Source organism: Lissotriton helveticus, chromosome 2_1 (assembly GCF_964261635.1).
Source record: "Lissotriton helveticus chromosome 2_1, aLisHel1.1, whole genome shotgun sequence".
Classification (NCBI taxonomy): Eukaryota; Metazoa; Chordata; class Amphibia; order Caudata; family Salamandridae; genus Lissotriton; species Lissotriton helveticus.
The window spans coordinates 1,326,975,661-1,326,993,740 of NC_136059.1; positions in this window are offsets into that span (position 1 = coordinate 1,326,975,661).

The following is an 18,080-nucleotide window of genomic DNA, read 5'->3' on the forward strand; positions in this document are numbered from 1 at the left end:
CGATCGCCGCGCTTGGCTGCTCTGTCGATCCGCGCTGTGCTTCCCTGATGCACTATCTGGGGCGCGACGGGTGTGCGGCGGGCACTGGGTATGGTGAGCACAACCCCCGTCTCTGCCTCGTAAACAGTGCTGCCCTGGCTGAGTGAGGCAATTGGGGTTACGCCGGATTGACTCTAGGACTCGGGATACGAGGTAAAGCACAATACCTTATCTCGTCTCCCATACTATGTGGTTAGCCAACACCTGGACCTCAGAATTCCAGCAAAAATTAAATAAGAACAACCAATTATGAAGTAATTACGATTCCCTTCAATTAGGTACCATACCTCCTCAGCCGGTCCCACTGGAGCAGACTGCGAGGTCCGTCAGGGAATCTTGTAGGGTAAGGTTACTCATACAGCCCTCCTCCGTATACACAGCACTATTTTGGATTTGTTTCTTGACGTCACATTCCACCGATGCATGGTATGGCATGAACTAGTTGGTCACATCAATGATTTGCCAATTAATTACAATGTATATGCTCGGTTTTTAAATGACAAGCACGGTCTGTGTGTGTGCTCTCACTATTTTTATGAGGTTAAACTTCACCAATGCGGTTATCCTGTATAATGGCTTCATTTTCATTTCTACAGGTAACAATACTGCAGCAGGACCAATTGGCCTGCACCCCGGTATTATTGACTAAAGAAGGTTGTATACCTCTCTGCAAGTTTTGACCTTTCACTTAATTACTTTCACTGTGTGGTACTATCTAACTAGGTCCTGAAGAATTGCCATCAGGCATGAAACATGTCGACCAATAATTGAGGGTAGTAGTTAAATTCACTCTGATAGTTCTAGGGTAATTTTTCTCCCCTCATACACCACCACCCCCCGTTTTTAACCAAGGGAGTCTACCACGAGAATAAAATTAGGTTGTGGACCGACTCACCTTTTTTAATTTAGCACTCACGTCACGACCACACTCCCCAGGCCCTCTCACACGCATGCACCATATGGCGGGAACAAAAGATCTCCGATAAAGAGCCCCGGTTTCGGGAGCCCGTCTGACATTGCAGCGCCAGTCTGACGAGGAGCAGAACCCATATGATGAAGCATGACACCTAGCTTGCTGGGTGTGTGAGGGTTCTAGTTCCAACTAGGGGATTCCCCCACTTACTAGCACACACCCCTCTCCGTCACTCTTCCCGGGGAACTTTGTACATCTCTTTTGTGTCACAAGTCTATGGACTCGTACACTGGACCCCGTAAAATATCGTCCTACCCCAGTCCCCCCTTTTGTACTGATGATCTGGTGTCATCATCAGTTGGTATTTTTTGTGGAGTTCCCCAAGGCTTGGCACTCTCACCACTCCTTTTCAACGTGTATCTGCAACCGTTGATTTCGGCATTAAATCAGATGGAATGCCAAATTTATAATTATGCAGATGACACTCAGATTGTCATCCAAATTGATGATTTACCTTTGGCACATGCGAGATTGCAAAACATCTTGAAATACACGGTTAACTGGATGTCTGCTAATTCCTTAAAGATAAAGCCAGATAAAACAGAGGTGCTGCCGATTACCATCTTGCTCATTGCACCATCAGGATTCAAGCAAGCCGGGCCGACGACGCCTGAAATGGCAGAACCCGGTCCCCGGAAGCTTGTTTCCTTCCCAGTGTAAGAATTGGCTTGGTAGTTTGGTTTGCCCTGTTCCCATCATGCACTGGGACAGGAACAGACTAATTTGCATATAGCCAGGTTCTGAACTGGGATGGTGCAGTGAGCTAAAAAACGGTGTTGGATCTAGCCCTGATCTCTTGACTGGGTGAGAGTATTCTGCTTAATTCAGAAACTCTGTCCATCACCACCCCTTGTTGTTAAAGATTACCATCTCTGGCAGCCGCTGGAATGATCTATTCTGGCCTAAGGAATTAGGGTCCTCTCCAGAACCAGAGAATCTCTCAACTTCTGACCCCGCCAACCCTTATACGCGCAGTATCAGCCATGATTTTGTCGCGCCTAGATTATGGTAACTCGCTGTATGCTGGTCTTCCCCAACTACATCTGACTAGGCTACAAAGAGTCATGAATGATGCAGCCAGACTGGTCTTTAAAAAACCGAGGCGTACACATGTTACACCTTTGTTGCGCAAGCTCCACTGGCTGCCAATCAGGCAAAGAATAATGTTTAAGGGCCTTTGTATTACACATAAAGCCCTATATGGAAATGCGCCAAGATACATCAAGGCGCGTTTGGTCCCATATGTCCCCAGTAGGGCACTCCGTTCGACAGATGCCACCCTTCTGATCCGCCGCTGTTTCAGATTATTAACTATGGGAGGGCGTGCTTTCTCCAATGTGATTCCAATGGCCTGGAACAACCTGTCAATACATCTGCGCAAGGAACCAAGTCTCTTGCCATTCAGGAAGATGCTCAAAACCGTGCTCTTCCGGGAGGCTTGGGGCTCGTCCTAATGTGTTCTGGCCCTGTGAATATTCAGTATGTACTTTTGGACAAGCGCTTAGAGACCCCTGGGCGATAAGGCGCTATATAAATCTAAATAAATAAATAAAAATAAATAAAAATGGGGTCTATGGCAAAGCATCACAATGCGTATATCTACTTAAAGCGGAGGGGTATGCACATAGCTCTCCTCCAGGAGACCCACCTAACCAGAAACAAAGCTGACAGGTTGCACAGATGGTGGAGAGGCAGCTGTTTGCGACCACCTTCTCGGCATATGCTCGAGGAGTATTGATTTGGATAAGGCCTGGGGTCCTCTTTGATCCAACACATTCCCTGATAGACAGCAAAGGCAGATATGTATTTATTGTTGGGAGGCTGGCGGGCCAGGAGATGATGCTGGGAAGTGTGTAAGCACCTAACCTTGATCGAATTTCTTTTTTTACTAACCTCTCGGCTTGAATGGCTGAGTGCATGGAGGGCATGCTGTGTTTGCAGGAGATTTTAATTGTGTTGCAGATGTTACAGCTGATTGTTCTCACCCTGCTCTCCCCAGCGCACAGGCTCATTGTATAACAGCAGGCTTCCGGGGTCGGATAAATCACTGGGGGATGGAAGAAATTTGGGGAGTGCAATACATGGCGGAACGAGAATACTCTTACTTCTTCCCATACATCGGGTACATACCAGACTAGATGCCTTTCTATCCACACCGTCCTTTAGTGACTCCGTTACACAAACGGAATACTTAGGATGGACCTTCTGAGAGCACACTCCACTCTTGATGGTTCACTAGCCTCTGGGGAGACGTCCACTGATCCCTTTGCAGAGGCTGAACCCTCTGATACTGGAGAATGCCCCCTTTTGGGACTCTTTTGGCGCTCTAGTCAATACATTCTTTTCAACTAATGCCCATAAAGCGCTAGTGGAGTGGGAGGCATTCAAGTTGGTGGTGACGGGACATTGCCTGGGTAAATCCATTGGTGCACATCAGGGTATTCAACAAGAACTGCTAGACATGGAGGCTAGGATTAAGCACCTAGACACGGCTCATGGGAGTGATGACACAGCCACATCGAGCTTACAGGAGACACAGGCGTGTTACAATGATGCTCTGGAGAGGCGGAAATGTCATAGTTAAAGGGAATACCTGGATAAAGTGCTGAAGGAAGAGGGGAAAGCAGGTTGCCTACTGGCGTGGCTGATTAAACCGGATTCTAGGGGATCGTGGATCACCCTACCTCAGACGGAAATGGGCAAACTGGTCTATAGCCCCTAAGCAATTAATGCCTTCTTTCAAGAATATTATGAGAGGTTCTATACAGCCCCCGTCAGTCCTTCATTTCACTATCAGACACTTTCTTGGTCATCTCCCAATATGGACATTAGACAGACAAATGCAGGATGAGCTGGGAAACCCGGTGACCCTGCAGGAAGTTCGCGGGCCATTGCAGATATGGCAACAAGCAAAACACTGGGGCCAGACAGTCTACCCACAGAATTCTATGTGAGATATGTTTACAAGCTTGCACCACATTTAGTGACTATGTATGAGGAGTCCATGTGACTTTGAGGACTACCTGAGTTCACCCAGACCACGTTGGTGATCCCCCTTCCCAAAACCACAGAGAAGGTTGCTCGGGTTAGGGAGTATAGACCGCTCTCTATGCTTAACCTGGATTTTAAGAACCTCAGCAAAATGTTGACGCTTCGACTGCTCCCGCATATGCAAGCCCTTATACACCCAACCAAAATGGTTTTATCCCCTCGCACAGCATCTCTTAAACCTCTGTAGGCTTTATTCCATCCTCTACCATACTGAGGTGAGAACCATGCAGCAATTGGCAGTGTTGTCGGTTGACCTTGAAAAGACCTTTGACACTGTTAGCTGTGACTACCTGTTTGAAGTGATGTTACGTATGGGTTTGGGTGTGGGCTGAGTGAAATGGGTATAACTTTTTTATGCCTCCCCTAAGGCGAGGGTTAGGACGAGCAAAAATGTATCCTCTCAATATCAAATCATGCCCAGAACACTCCACTCTATGAACGACGTGGGGGGGGGAAACTTAGACGGAGCACTTCGGTCCCTCCGTTCTTGCGTCCTCTTTTGGCATACCTTGGCATACCTTGCTCACTTTGCCACTGGATTCAAGAGAGCCTGTCTTCTGAGGAGTGTTTCTCCGAAACCGGTCCCAGGATGCTTGTTTCTGGTTCAGGGAAGACCTGGCTTGGCAGTTCGGGCTGGACTGTTCCCATGAGGCACAGGGTTGATTTGCATATAGCTGGGTCTGAACTGGTCTGGCGAAGTGAGCTAAAGAACGAGGATGAATTCAACCCAGATCTGTGATTGGAGGGTGAGGGTCTCAAAAGTTTCAGCGCTCCGTCCATCTCCTTGTGTGTACCTTACAGCTGCCCATTATGGTCAGGATTTCCTTGATGGTTATGGTGCCTCGCCTCTTATACTTCTTTGTCAATATCCCTGATGCCCCATGGGTGGTTCGGACCCATGAACTCCCTTCCAAAAGACCTGATATGGGGAAATGGATGATGAAAGGTGTCCCTGAGAACGCTGCAGCGCCCTGTGACTCAGGGGGAGCTGGGAGTGCCGGACTTCGAACTCTATATGTTGCCTGCCCAACTACAATGGCTGGAAGGGGTGAACTTAGAGGGTACCTGATAAATGGAACCGAGCACGCATCCTAGTCTATTATCGGCTAAACTGCTGGAGCCGGCGACTCTTGCTCCATACCACTCAACGTTACAGAGTCCCACCCTGCAGGCATGAAGGCGTTGCCTGGCCAGACTGAGCGCACCCCGAGGTATACTTCCATGCTACCACTAGAAGGCCTTCCACACGGAGACCCCATGATGAGTTTCACGACAGGGCAGTTGTCATCTTGGGCAAGAGCGGGGTTGGAGACAGTGGGTGACCTATACTAGGTGAAAACCCTTGTCCTGTTTGCAGACTTGATGGAGAGCTGTGGTTTCCCACCGGGCCAGTTCCTGGTATATGAGGCGTTGACATACCTTTGGACAGCTGTGGGGAAGGGGCAGGGAGGGGCCAGAGTTACATCCTGTGTTGCACTCTTTTTTTTCCCTGGACCCAGCGTCACACCAAGTGAAGTGGCACTATGTCTCCTTGTGCTCCGCGACCCTCACTCCTTTGGAAGAACTCTGGAAGAAATAGGAAAGAGTGGTGGACAGGGAATTTACAGATGCAGAATGGGGTTAGAGTCTTTGATCCCCTAAGAAGATCAATCGGAATACTCGCCTCAAATATACACAATTCAACTTCCTACACATGACCTACATGATGCCGCATTGTCTTAAAGTCACTTATGTTTGGGAGCAGCAGAAATGTCCAAGGTGCGCTCATATTAATGCAGACTTTATGCATACGACATGGGACTGTGCCCACCTTCGAACATATTGGGAAGCAATACTAGCCAAGATTAAAGATGCACTGGGGTGAGAGCTAGCTCTATCGGTTGAGATCTGCTTGTTGGGGCTCTTTCCACGGCCGCATGCCCAAAAAGTTGGGAAAAGGCTAATAGACTTAGCCTTGGGATTAGCTGGGTGGGCACTGAGGGCAGAGTGCTGAGTTGGGAAGAGTCGAGGGGGAGTAAGGAAGCATCCTACAGCAGACCAATGGAAAGAAGCCTTGAGTTCCCATGAAAGCCCGACGCAAACAAGCAGTGAGGATGAGGTAAGTGGGAGCACACAGGAATGATTAGTACACCCTTGCACCTTGCATTATTGGGAAAGGCCTGCATGGCTGAAGTGGCCATTTATAGATAACATTAGCCATATGGGAAGGGAAAGCCCCGAGGGATACGAAGGGCCAGGATTGGCTGAAAGAGCTCTCTCTACACATTGCTCATCTATTAGCTGATACCCCCATGTGGATACTCCCCCCAGGGGTGTTCCCACTACACCCCATCGCATAATTTAACTTTCCCTTTTTTTTGTTACTCTTGTTGGTAGTTTGGTTTACAAAACAGATCCCTTACATAGAGAAGACTTGGTTATGCCCTTGTCTAGAGTGGATAGCTGCCCGTAAGAGAGGGGCTGGAGAGAACAAGACTTACCCTGAAGTGTGAGCAATCGCAAATTGCTGAACTGTTTATATGGTATGGTTAAAATATTGCAATGTGTCCTGACAAAACAAAAACCAATAATCAGACTGTAGAATCAAGATGGACTTCGTACAATGTTGCCCAATGTTAAAAATAAAAGAGAGACATGTCATTTGAAAATCTGCTTTATATGCATACAGTAAAGTGTTTAAATACAAAATGTCAATAAAGATATGTTTACAAAAAAAAAGTAGGCATTCCATGGGGGTTGTGGTGGGTTGTCCCACACATCACCCACAGATTTTGACGCTGCCACAGATTTACCTAATCACGTAATCCTGGGGCAGCACCTAAACCTTACGCCTTTCCCAGAGCAGGCACAACTAGGAGAAATATTTTTATTTCTCCTCGTTTTTCCTTTTTCCATGTCAGAGGAAAGCACCTCTCTGGATTGTTTTTGTGCAGCAAGGTGCCCTTTCCTGCACAAAAACAATCAGTCTTTGTTGGTACAATGGCAGCAAATTGTGCTCCAGCACTGGGGGAAGGACAGGAATGAAAGGGCATTCGTGCCCGTTTACATTGGCAGAGGACAGCGCAGGAAGAAGACTTGTGGTGCTGCCCTATGCCAATTCCTCATAAATGAGGAGCTGTATGTTTACATTTGTACTGTTTAGCTAATTTGATTCAGAAATGACCTTTCCATTTGCGTGAGAGCAGATGCCCCTTTCCACTCTCTGGAGACAGTTGCTCATCCTCAGAGTTAAGACTCCTGATCAAGTTCTTCTCATTTATCTGACATAATCTTCATTTGATTATGATCATGGCTTTATAGCCTTTCTTTGCTGACACCTTCTGCTCAATTTTCTCTCATTCTTTTAACCTCTTAGTTTAGCATGTCAGGGAATTTCCTTTCAGTGGAAACTGAAACTTGCTTGAATTGCTTATGACGACTTTAAACAGTCTATTTTTGTATTTTTTAATTTGCCAAATTTTAATCGCTTTCATTTATACCGACCCTTCACCTAATGATGATTATTGATTTATGACAAACTTGAATGATTTCAGTTTGTAACTTGGCTAATCTGCTAATAAACCTTCCTGGTTTCTGAACCTAGCACTCGGTCATCCTTCTGGAGTTTAATGTGATTCACTATAATTGATGTGCTGCTGATTTGTTGATATCAGACCTCAGGCCGGGATGAAAGGTCCATCCGATACAGTGCAGCTTGTATTTTAGTTTGCCCCAATAATCTGCACAGAGCAAATCTCATCCCCCACTAAAACACATCCAAGTAAGTTAATAACAATTGCCATCATTTGTCGCAGAGTCGATTAGAGAAACAAGACTGTAATTAGTTAGTGCGTTCCCAGAGCCCTTGTTATATATTGGGACACTTTTGTCACCTCTCCATGGCTCTGAAGGAGCATTGGGTAATAGTACTGCATTTCCTATCTGATGAATATGGCGTGTTGTGTCTTTAACTCATATTTAAAAAGGTATGCAGGCTCGTCATCCTCACCTTGTCCCTTATTGTTCAACCGGTCTTCTACCACCATATTGGATGCTATCACGGAATCAAGTTATCACTAACCACTGGTCCTTCAGCAACTCTATTCTCGTCCTCGATGGGGAAGTATACTGGTACAATAACGATTTGAAAGAAATTAAACTTCTGATTTCCACATACAGTGGAGTGAAGGCCTCTTTCTGCTTTAGTAGTCCCACTAACCACTATTTTTCAAAATCCTTTATGGCTGTCATTTCCATCTGCTTCCATTAATAATTCCCAGTTTGCTTCTACTAATTATTTTTTTATAATTGCTCCTTCTCGCTTTTACATCAGACCAGTCATGCCAATGCTCCAATGCTCCAATGCCCCTTCACAGGTGCAACAACATCAGTTTGTCTCTGTTACAATTCTTGTTGTGCCAATGGTGTTTACTCTGGTGATTCTTATTATATCTCAAGGGTTTGGTAATTTTTATTTGAATAATTTTCACCATATACTGCTCATTTAATCTTAGGTTTTCACTTTGGGGAGGCTTTTTTCCTTTCGAATCAGTTTTATTTGCCTCATTACCGTATAGCAATCATCTTATTTCTACTTTAGCAATTAGTGGACACCTGTTAGAGATGGTTTTTGTTAAGAATGGAATAGTCAATACTTTTGCCTATCATCTGTTCTGAATTATATATAAATGATGTTGTGATCTTTGCTGAAACATTTCCAGCTCAGCTTTAACAGAGCAGCCCCATTTTCTAATCAAAGGCAATCATTTTGCCATTTGTTTAAGATAATGCTTGAGTATGATCAAGAAAATCATAAGCCTCCAAGCCACAGGACTCTTGTGAGCCGAGTGAGTGGCAGAAGCTATTTTTAACTTGCTAAATATAGTTTCCTTGTGGTTGTCCTTGCTAAGAAATTATGATACCTTTTTGCTGAAACCAGGATTTTTTTACTATTGTTTGGAGGATGTTGTGGTCATCTTTTTGTGCTGATAGAAGGACTGTTAGGAATACAATTGTATAAATGGAGGCAAAACTTTCTTGCTAAAAGTCTGTTTCAGAACTATTTTTTAGAGATGAGGGGTAGGCGGTCCCAATCCCTTACTCACCGTTCGATGAGAGAAAGATTTGCTTTTTTGATTCATGCTCTTGACAGGGGGAAACACCCCTAGCCCCCTAATAGATACAAGGTTCAACAGGTTTATTTGGGCAAAAATAGTTTCATGAGTTTTTCCTGGAATAAATTCCAATCACGCACGGATTTTTTTTGGTGTGAGTAGTTTATGGAAGTACTGTCACTTTATCCTTAAGAGTGAGTAAAGAGACAGCCAACACGTGTTTCACCCCTTTACATGGGCATTCGGTCTGGGGCTTCCTCATGGCGGTTGAGAACGTAAGGTTTGGTTAATGTCGTTTGGTCACATTAAGTCCTAGGTTTCTCTGATTAAGGGAATAATGCCGGTCTGAGTTGTTGTAGTGAGTGGTAATCGATCTGTTTCAGAACTATCCTTTAAGGATTATAAACTTTTTATTACTTGCATATCATGTTTACCTCTGTGAGGAACTAGAAGAATCCTTAACCCTTTAAAAGATTTTAATATACTATTTCTGTTAATACAGATATTGTATAAAGTAGCAAAATATGTTGTGGAAGTGATTGCTGGATAACCAAGAGAACTTTGTAATTCTAATGACTGCTTGTTGCATTGCAGTTTATGAAAACAACCGCAACTAGATTTCTGTGCTCATAAAATAGAGGGTTAAGTAAAAAAGTAAAATGGGGGCGTGGCCAAGATGGCGTCGGAGTAGGACGCTTTTCCATGCCTCTCCAGCGCCGATCCGACACAGCTACTTATAGCTTGGTGTCGCCGGCACAGATCGGCCCCCGGACTGTGGGCAGAGGTCCGTGAGGAGTGGCGGAAGGGTCCGGTGCAGCCGGCGGAGCGCAGCGCCGCACGTGAAGGCGGCAGACGCGAGGAAGGGGTGAGGCCTTGGGATCACCGGCCTCGAGTGATCGGGAGGCCGGCCGGAAGTTCGGGCTACAGCGCCGGAGGAGGGAGCCCGCTCACCGCCCACCCGAGGGTCCCCCCAGACGCCGGCGGCTCGAGGCGCACCACGCAATCGGCGGAGGGGGCGCTATCTGCCAGAGGGCGCTGGTGGTGCTTCAGGTCAGGAGGAGAGGGAGGACCTGTCTATGTAGGAGCGTGGAGGCCCACGGGTACCGGCCCAGAGAGACGGTGGAGTCTCAGGGCGCATTCCGGACGCCACGTGTTTTTGTGCCACGAAGCGGGGCCCGGCCGCGCTGCCCTGGAGGGGGATAGTGGACCCAGAGACCAGGGAGAGTGCAGTGGAGAGAGGCAGGGGGAGCGCGTCTGGAGGTCAGGAGGCGGTCTGGAAGTGGAGAGTGGCGGCGCCATTTTGCCTGGCTCCCCCGGTCGCATGAACGCTTAGCGCTGACGCCTGGATAGCTGGACGCTGTGCTTCCCCGCTGCTCAGTTCTCATAGGGGCTTGCCATCGGCGACGGGGGGCTCCTTGTTCCCTGGTGTCTGTGCGTTCTCGCCGATTGGGATCTCGGCGCCCAGGGATTTTCCGGGAGCCTCCGGCCCGAAGTAGCATGGAGGACATCGAGTAGGGCTGCCCTACGGAGTCGATCAACGCATCTCGAGGCCGGGACCCTGTACCGTTTGGCCTTGGAAGTGTCGGGGGGGCCGTCCGCCCCGACGAGGGCTGCCAGGAATTATGGCTAACCAGGTTCGCAAGGGGCGCGTGGGGAAGGACGGAGCGGCCAAATCTTCCCAGCAGCCGGCGTCCCCCGGTCCCAGTGGGTCGCCAAGAGTGTCCGATGATGAGGCCCCGGCTACCAAGGCATTTATGACCGAACTTTTTGCTTCCATCAAGGAGGATATCTCCGAATTGCGGGCGCAGCTGGCGTCTGACCTCCGTGAGGTGAGGAGAGATGTGGATGGGATTGGCGAGAGAGTGGCGACTCTAGAGGACCATGATTTGACCACGGCCAATGATATGCACATGCTTCAGCAGGATGTCATCCGTCTCACGGAGCAGAATTTGGACCTGCAGGCGCACACGGAAGACCTAGAGAATCGTTCCCGCCGGAACAACATACGTATTAAAGCGGTGCCTTGGGACGGTGAGGCGGGAGACCTGCGAGGCTATGTACAAGAACTGTTTCTGAAGATCTTGGACGACGAGGATGTAAAGGATATCCAGATGGATAGAGTCCACCGCGTTGGTTTGCCCAGGAGAGGGGGGGGACCGCCGCCGGACATCCTTGTCTGTGTCCATGACTTTCAGGTGAAGGAACAAATCCTTCGTAAAGCCAGGGCCATTACTTCGCTGCAGTTCAGGGACCATCATCCTCAGCTTTTTCAGGACTTGGCGGCTTCTACGCTCCAAAAAAGGAGGGATTTTCGGCCGGTGACTTCCTTTCTGCGGGAGCGCAGCATCGCATATTCTTGGGGTCATCCCTTCAGGATCATCTTCAGATGGCAGAATAGGTTGGTGCAGACACGCTCCCTTCAGGAGGCAAAGGATCTCTTAGGCTTGGATGATGTTGCTCCGTCCCAGGGGTCGAATGCCTCCCCGTCTCGGCGGCGACGTCGATCCTCCTCTTGGCACAGAGTGGGGTCCTCACCAGTTCGGGGGCGCCCGGACCGCAATTCCAGCCTGCAGGAAAGGGGGAACGCAGTGGCTTCAGTAGTTTCGGCGACGCTGCCGGTGTCGCAGGCCAGTTCTGGTGCGGCATGATGGAGAATCGAGTGATGACGGATCGGCGCTGGAGAGGGCATGGGCCCCCTGGTCTGGGTGAATGGATGTACTTTTGGAGAAGACTCCCCAGACCATAACCCTGGGAGGAACCGAAATGGTCTCCCTGCCCTGTCCCCGGAGTGGTCGGATCTCCGCGAACTTTGGACAGCTGAGACTGATGAGTATCATGTTCACTGTTTCTGTTTCGTTTACTGTATTGATGTTCCTTTTTCTTTCAGGGGGGGGGTGGACTGTTGGGGGGGTGGGGGTGGGTACTGATGGTGGCGACTGGAGCGCGTTGTGGCTTTTCTGGTGGGTCTGGAGGGGAGTGATGGTGGCGTGTACAGATCTGGCTGCGTTGGTGGAAGGACTACGGGAGGCGGATGGTTGGGCCGATGAGGCTTGGGAAGGGGCTTTGGGCCGTTGGTCACTGTTTCCTTTGCATGGCGGGTGGATGACTGTGCGGGTGGGGGCTTCAGTGCTGTCTATGGAGTGTTCTGGTCTCTGGGATCGCCATGCCTGTTAGCATAGGGACGTGGAACGTTAAGGGCCTGAACTCGCCACAAAAGCGGCAGAAGGTATGGAAGTACATAGCTGACCACCAGTTGGATGTGGTGGGGCTCCAGGAGACACACCTGGCGCGTAAGGACGAGATGCGCCTTCGCCATAAAGCATTTCCCATTATCTATAGGTCCTCGGCGTCCTCGAAGCACAGGGGGGTAGCTCTCTTATTTCGCTCTACACTGCATTTCCAACCTCATGATGTGTGTGGTGATAAGGATGGACGCTGGCTGATGGTGAAGGGGCTGGTCCGTGGGAGGCTTTGTACTTTTGTGGTGGTATATGTCCCCAATGCTGGTCAAAATCAATTTTTACAAGGTGTGTTGCAACGGGTGGGTGATTTTGCGGAAGGGAACCTGTTCCTCTTGGGGGACTTTAACCTGGTGTGGGATGCGAGTGTGGATAGCTCTGGTTCCCATAGGACTCATACAGGGGTGTTTTCTCCCTCCTCGCAGCGGTTGGTGGGTGACCTAGGACTGGTGGACAGCTGGCGTTTTTTTCATTCTACCACCCGAGATTACACTTTTTTCTCGCATGTCCATCATTCTTATTCCCGATTGGACCACATTTTTATTAGCCAGGCACTTAGGGGTGATGTCCTTGACTCCGTCATTCTTCCACTCTCGGTCTCTGACCACAGTCTGTTGGTGCTTACCGTTCGATGGTCGTCTTCTGGTGATGTGCAGCGGAAGTGGTACTTCCCGGCTTCGGTGGTGCGGGATGATGTCTCTAATAAGGCGCTCCGTAAGGCCATCAGGGAATTTTTCGAGCTGAACCCAGTGTCGGACACCTCGGTCTCCAACACTTGGGATGCGCTGAAGGCGTCCATCAGGGGCACCTGCTTGGGCCTCAATGCGGCTCTTAATAAAGCGCGGCGCCGGGACAGGGAGGCTCTGGAGACCGAACTGACGAAACTTGAGCAGGCTCACAAGCTAAACCCCTCTAGAATCACTCTCCGGCCCTTGACCGCTATTCGTGGGAAATTGAGAGCTCACTACAACAACAGAGCTGAGCTGACACTATTGAGGTTGGGCAGGCAGTCTTATTCCTGCGGTAATAAGGTGGGCAGGCATCTGGCTAGGCAACTGCGGGATAGGCGGGAGCGTGAGTATATCGGGGGGATTCGGGACGCTGCGGGAGGGTTGCATCACCGGGATGAGGACAAGGCTGTGGTTTTTGGCCGCTTTTATGCGGATCTTTACACTGGAGTTGAGCTGGATGCGAGAGCCCAGGAGCAGTATCTGCAGCGCTTGGCCCTTCCACAGGTGTCCAGTGAGTGGAATGACGTCTTGGCGGCTCCGATTACCAGAGAGGAAGTCCTTGGGGCTATTAAGAATTTGAAACTGCATAAGGCCCCTGGGCCTGACGGATATACTGCCGTCTTCTACAAGACATTCGCATCTGAACTTTGTGATTTCTTGGTGACTCTTTTTAATAGCATGGCTGAGTCTGGCTCTTCGGAGGGTTCCCTGGCCGAGGCGGTTATAACGGTTCTGCCGAAGCCGGGGAAAGACCACACTCCGTGTGCCTCGTTTCGCCCCATAGCGCTCCTTAACTTGGATGCGAAATTGTACTCGGCGATCTTGGCGCATAGACTGCAGGATCTGCTCCCAGCGATTATACACCCAGACCAGTCCGGGTTTATCAAGGGGCGTCAAACTCACGACAATACGCGTAGAGTAGTGCATCTCATTGAAAAGGCGGACCGGTTTCGCATTCCGGCTGTCCTGGTGGGGTTGGATGCCGAAAAGGCGTTCGACCGGGTGGACTGGCGCTTCCTGTTTCGTACGATGGTAGCTTTTGGCTTTTCGGAGAAGTTCATTACCATGGTGAAAGCCAACTTCTGCAGCCCTAGATCTCAAGTGGGAGTTAATGGTCACCTGTCAGCTTTTTTCCCGCATACCAGAGGCACTAGGCAGGGTTGTCCCCTGTCCCCGCTTCTGTTTGCGTTGAGTATAGAGCCCTTGGTGGTGGCGGTGAGGGAACATGCGGGCATTCAGGGCATTCCGTTCACGGGAGAGCAACACAAAATCACGCTCTTCGCGGACGACGTCCTTCTGTCCGTGGCGGACCCGGAACGTTCGCTGCCTTGTGTTAGGGAGGCCCTGCTGTCCTATGAGGCGGTGGCCGGCTTCAAGGTTAACTACAACAAGTCATACATCCTGAATCTTACTCTCTCGCCGGTTGAAATAGAACGAGTGCGCACTCTGACACCCTTAGCCTGGGCTGCTGCTTCGATTGTCTACTTGGGGGTCCACTTGACTCCTACTGTGGGCAAATTATTCGCGGCCAATTTCCCCTCTTTATTGGCCAAGACTCGAGCCGAATTGGACAGGTGGAAGCCTAAATTTTTGTCCTGGTTGGGCAGGATCCATGCTGTAAAGATGGTTCTTCTTCCTAAATATTTATATTTATTTCAGGCTTTACCCATCTCTTTGGACTGCGACTATCTTCGGCGCCTTAGGACGCAGATATTGCGATTTGTGTGGCAGGGTGGCCGATCGCGCTTGTCCTTTGCACTACTACGTAAACCGCGGTCTGAGGGCGGTGTGGGTCTTCCTGATGTCCAGCTTTATTATAAAGCGGCGCAGTTGAGGATATTGGTGGAGTGGTCGCAGCAACAATCGGAGAAGCATTGGCTGCACATGGACCGGAGTGTGGCGGGGAGGTCAGTGTGGGATTTGGCTTGGAAACCCAAGAAGGACCGCCCTTTGAACGCATATTTAAGTACTCCTACGAGTACTGTCCTGAAGGTATGGGACACACTCGCTGGGGACGAGCGTTGGACTACGTTCCCCTCACCCTTCACACCCCTGCATTACAATCCGGCCTTCCCGCCGGCGCAGCGGGACGGGAACTTCGATGCCTGGAGGGAGGGAGGATGTAGGGCTCTGACCCACCTGTTCCATGGTCCGGTTCCCCTCACTTTTGCTAATTGCGTGAGGGACTATGGGGTTCCCCAGAATGACCAATACCGTCATGCGCAACTGCTCCATTGGGCCACGTCCCCGGGGGTACTGGAGGCGACCACGAGACCGCATTCTCCATTCGAGGCTTTCCTGCTGCGGACGTCGACAATGAAGGGGGTCATCTCCTTTCTGTACCAGCTTTTGCTTAAATCGGCGATCTCGCCTAGGCCTCGTTATATGGGCCAATGGGAAGAGATGCTAGGGCGGGATATCTCAGACACTGAATGGTCGGCTTTGTGGAGGGATGTAGCGAAGTTTAATCACTCGCTTCACCTCAGGGAAGCCCACCTCAAGACTCTTATGCAGTGGTATTTATGCCCGACCAGGCTACATCGCTTCTACCCGGCCACTTCCGATAAATGTTGGAGGGGCTGTGGGTTTCTTGGGGACTTTCGCCACATCTGGTGGGACTGCCCAGTGATTCGGCCTTATTGGGAAGAGATCCTTTCGCATATTAGGGATATTCTGCAGTATCCTATAGAGGACTCAATGGCCTCCGTCCTGTTAGGCCTCCGAGAACCCGGTCTGGAGCACCAAACCAGGGCGGACAAGAAGATTTTGTGGCTTTGCCTGGGTGCTGCCAAGATTACATTGGCAGCTGCCTGGAAACAAAAAGATGCACCGGCCATCTCACTGTGGCACGCCCGGCTGTGGAAACTCTTGAGTTTGGAAAGAATGGCGGACATTTTCCTTGGTAATTTTAAGAACTTCCAATTCCAATGGGGCCCATTGGTGAATTTCCTGTCTAAGGGCTTGCCGTCGGCTGTCTGCCCAGCATCCTTGAGGTCACTCCATTTGTTTCAGGTGTAACTTGGTTGTTCGGAAGTGTTTTGATTGATTGAGTCACCACCTTGGGGGGAGGGGTGGGAGGGGGGGTTGTTCTGTTTATCGGGTTATGGTTCACCAAGGTACCTAGCGAGGACCTATGGCCGGCTGTTTAGTTCAGCCGTAATATGGACGTGGCAGCCATGGACACTAGCCAATGCCGGACATTTGCCTATGTTATTGTGGATTCGGCATTTATGCAGTTCTGCTACCGGACTGGTTCTCCTCGAGGGAATTTTATTGCACCTTGGTGAATTTCATCTGTGTGATGTTTTTTTTTTCCTCTGAAACTGAAAATAAAAATTTTATTAAAAAAAAAAAAAAAGTAAAATAATCCCATGTACATATGACCTTAGTTTCATTGATAATATTTATGTTTCACTTCTCACAAGAGGCATGCAGACAGAATATCGAGTTGGAAATATTGTGACACAGAAATATCGACAGCAAGAATATCGTGTTGAATATCAATTTTAAAGTAAGAAATATTGTTTTTTTAATATCAAAGTCATTAATATCCTTTGCAAAAAAACAGTTTTTAAAAATATCGATTTTTTAATTAAGGTTATGTATTTTAGTATGTATTTTAAATGTATGTGATCAATTTTTATTCTTTTTAATGTATGTGTTAAATTATTAGTAGTTATCAATTCTATTTTAGTTAAATTTTGCGTTTTTTAGTTCAGTAGTGGGTTGTGGGTTTATAGAGGTAAAGGGTGGGAAATAATTTATTTATCATGAATTAATTATTGTTTTAAATGTATTAATATTCATTTATGTTAGATTTTATAGTGCTAATTGTAGGAAGTGATTTATCATTAAGTAATTATTAATTGGTTGTTAATCATTTATTCATTCATTGGTAATTAATTATGTTAATTGTGTCATTTTTTAGGAGCAGGTTGGGGGTTTAATAGGGGTAAAGTGTGGAAAGTAATTTATTTGTAATTAATTATTAAGTATTTGTTAATTAATGCTAATTAATTGTTTAAAATTTAAATATTACAATTGTGTAATTAATTTTAGATGTGAGTTGTGGGGTTTATAGTGGTAAAGGGTGGGAAGTAATTTATTTTTAATCAATTATTAAGTAGTTTTTAATTGATAATCATTTTTTTTTTAATTAATCATGGAAATTGTGTAATGATTTTTAGGTGTGTGTTGTGGGGTTTATAGGGGTAGAGGGTGGAAAGTAATTTATGTTTAATCAATTATTATTTAGCTGAGCATTCATAATAATTCATCAATTGTTAATTAGTGTAATTGTTTTTTGTGTGTGTGAGTTTTGATTTCATAGGGGTAATGTTTGGGGAGTAAATTCATTTTTTTCTGTTTTAATTTGTTTTTGAATTAATAATATTTATTTAAATGAAAGTTAATTATGTTATTTATGGAGGTATATTTTTTAAATTTTAGATGTGTGTTGTGAATTGTGTGGTGTTATAGGGTAGGAAATAAAAAAAAAGATTACATTTATGTAATAATGTTTGTGTTTATAAATAATTTCTAATTAAAAATAGTTATTTGTTTGTAAATTAGTTTTAAATGTATTTAATATGTTATTTCTAGGTCTTTGTCATATATATTCAACATTATAATATGTTTCTATTTTTTTGATTTTTTAAATATTTTCATATATTTTTCATTTTATTATATTTTTTTAATATTTTGTGCTGGTGATATTTTGTTTGTTTTAAATTTTTAACTGACTAAAGTAGGAATATAAATGTTTACCCCTCCGCTATCCCAAACTTTCCCTATTGTTGCAATAACTGGAGTGGGTATATTAATTTTTACCCCTCTGCTATCCAACATTTTCCCTACTGTTGCACTCACTGAAGTGGGAGTAGTCATTTTTATTCCTACGCTATCCAACAATTTCCCTTCTGTTGCACCCACTGGAGTTGGAAATTGTAATTTT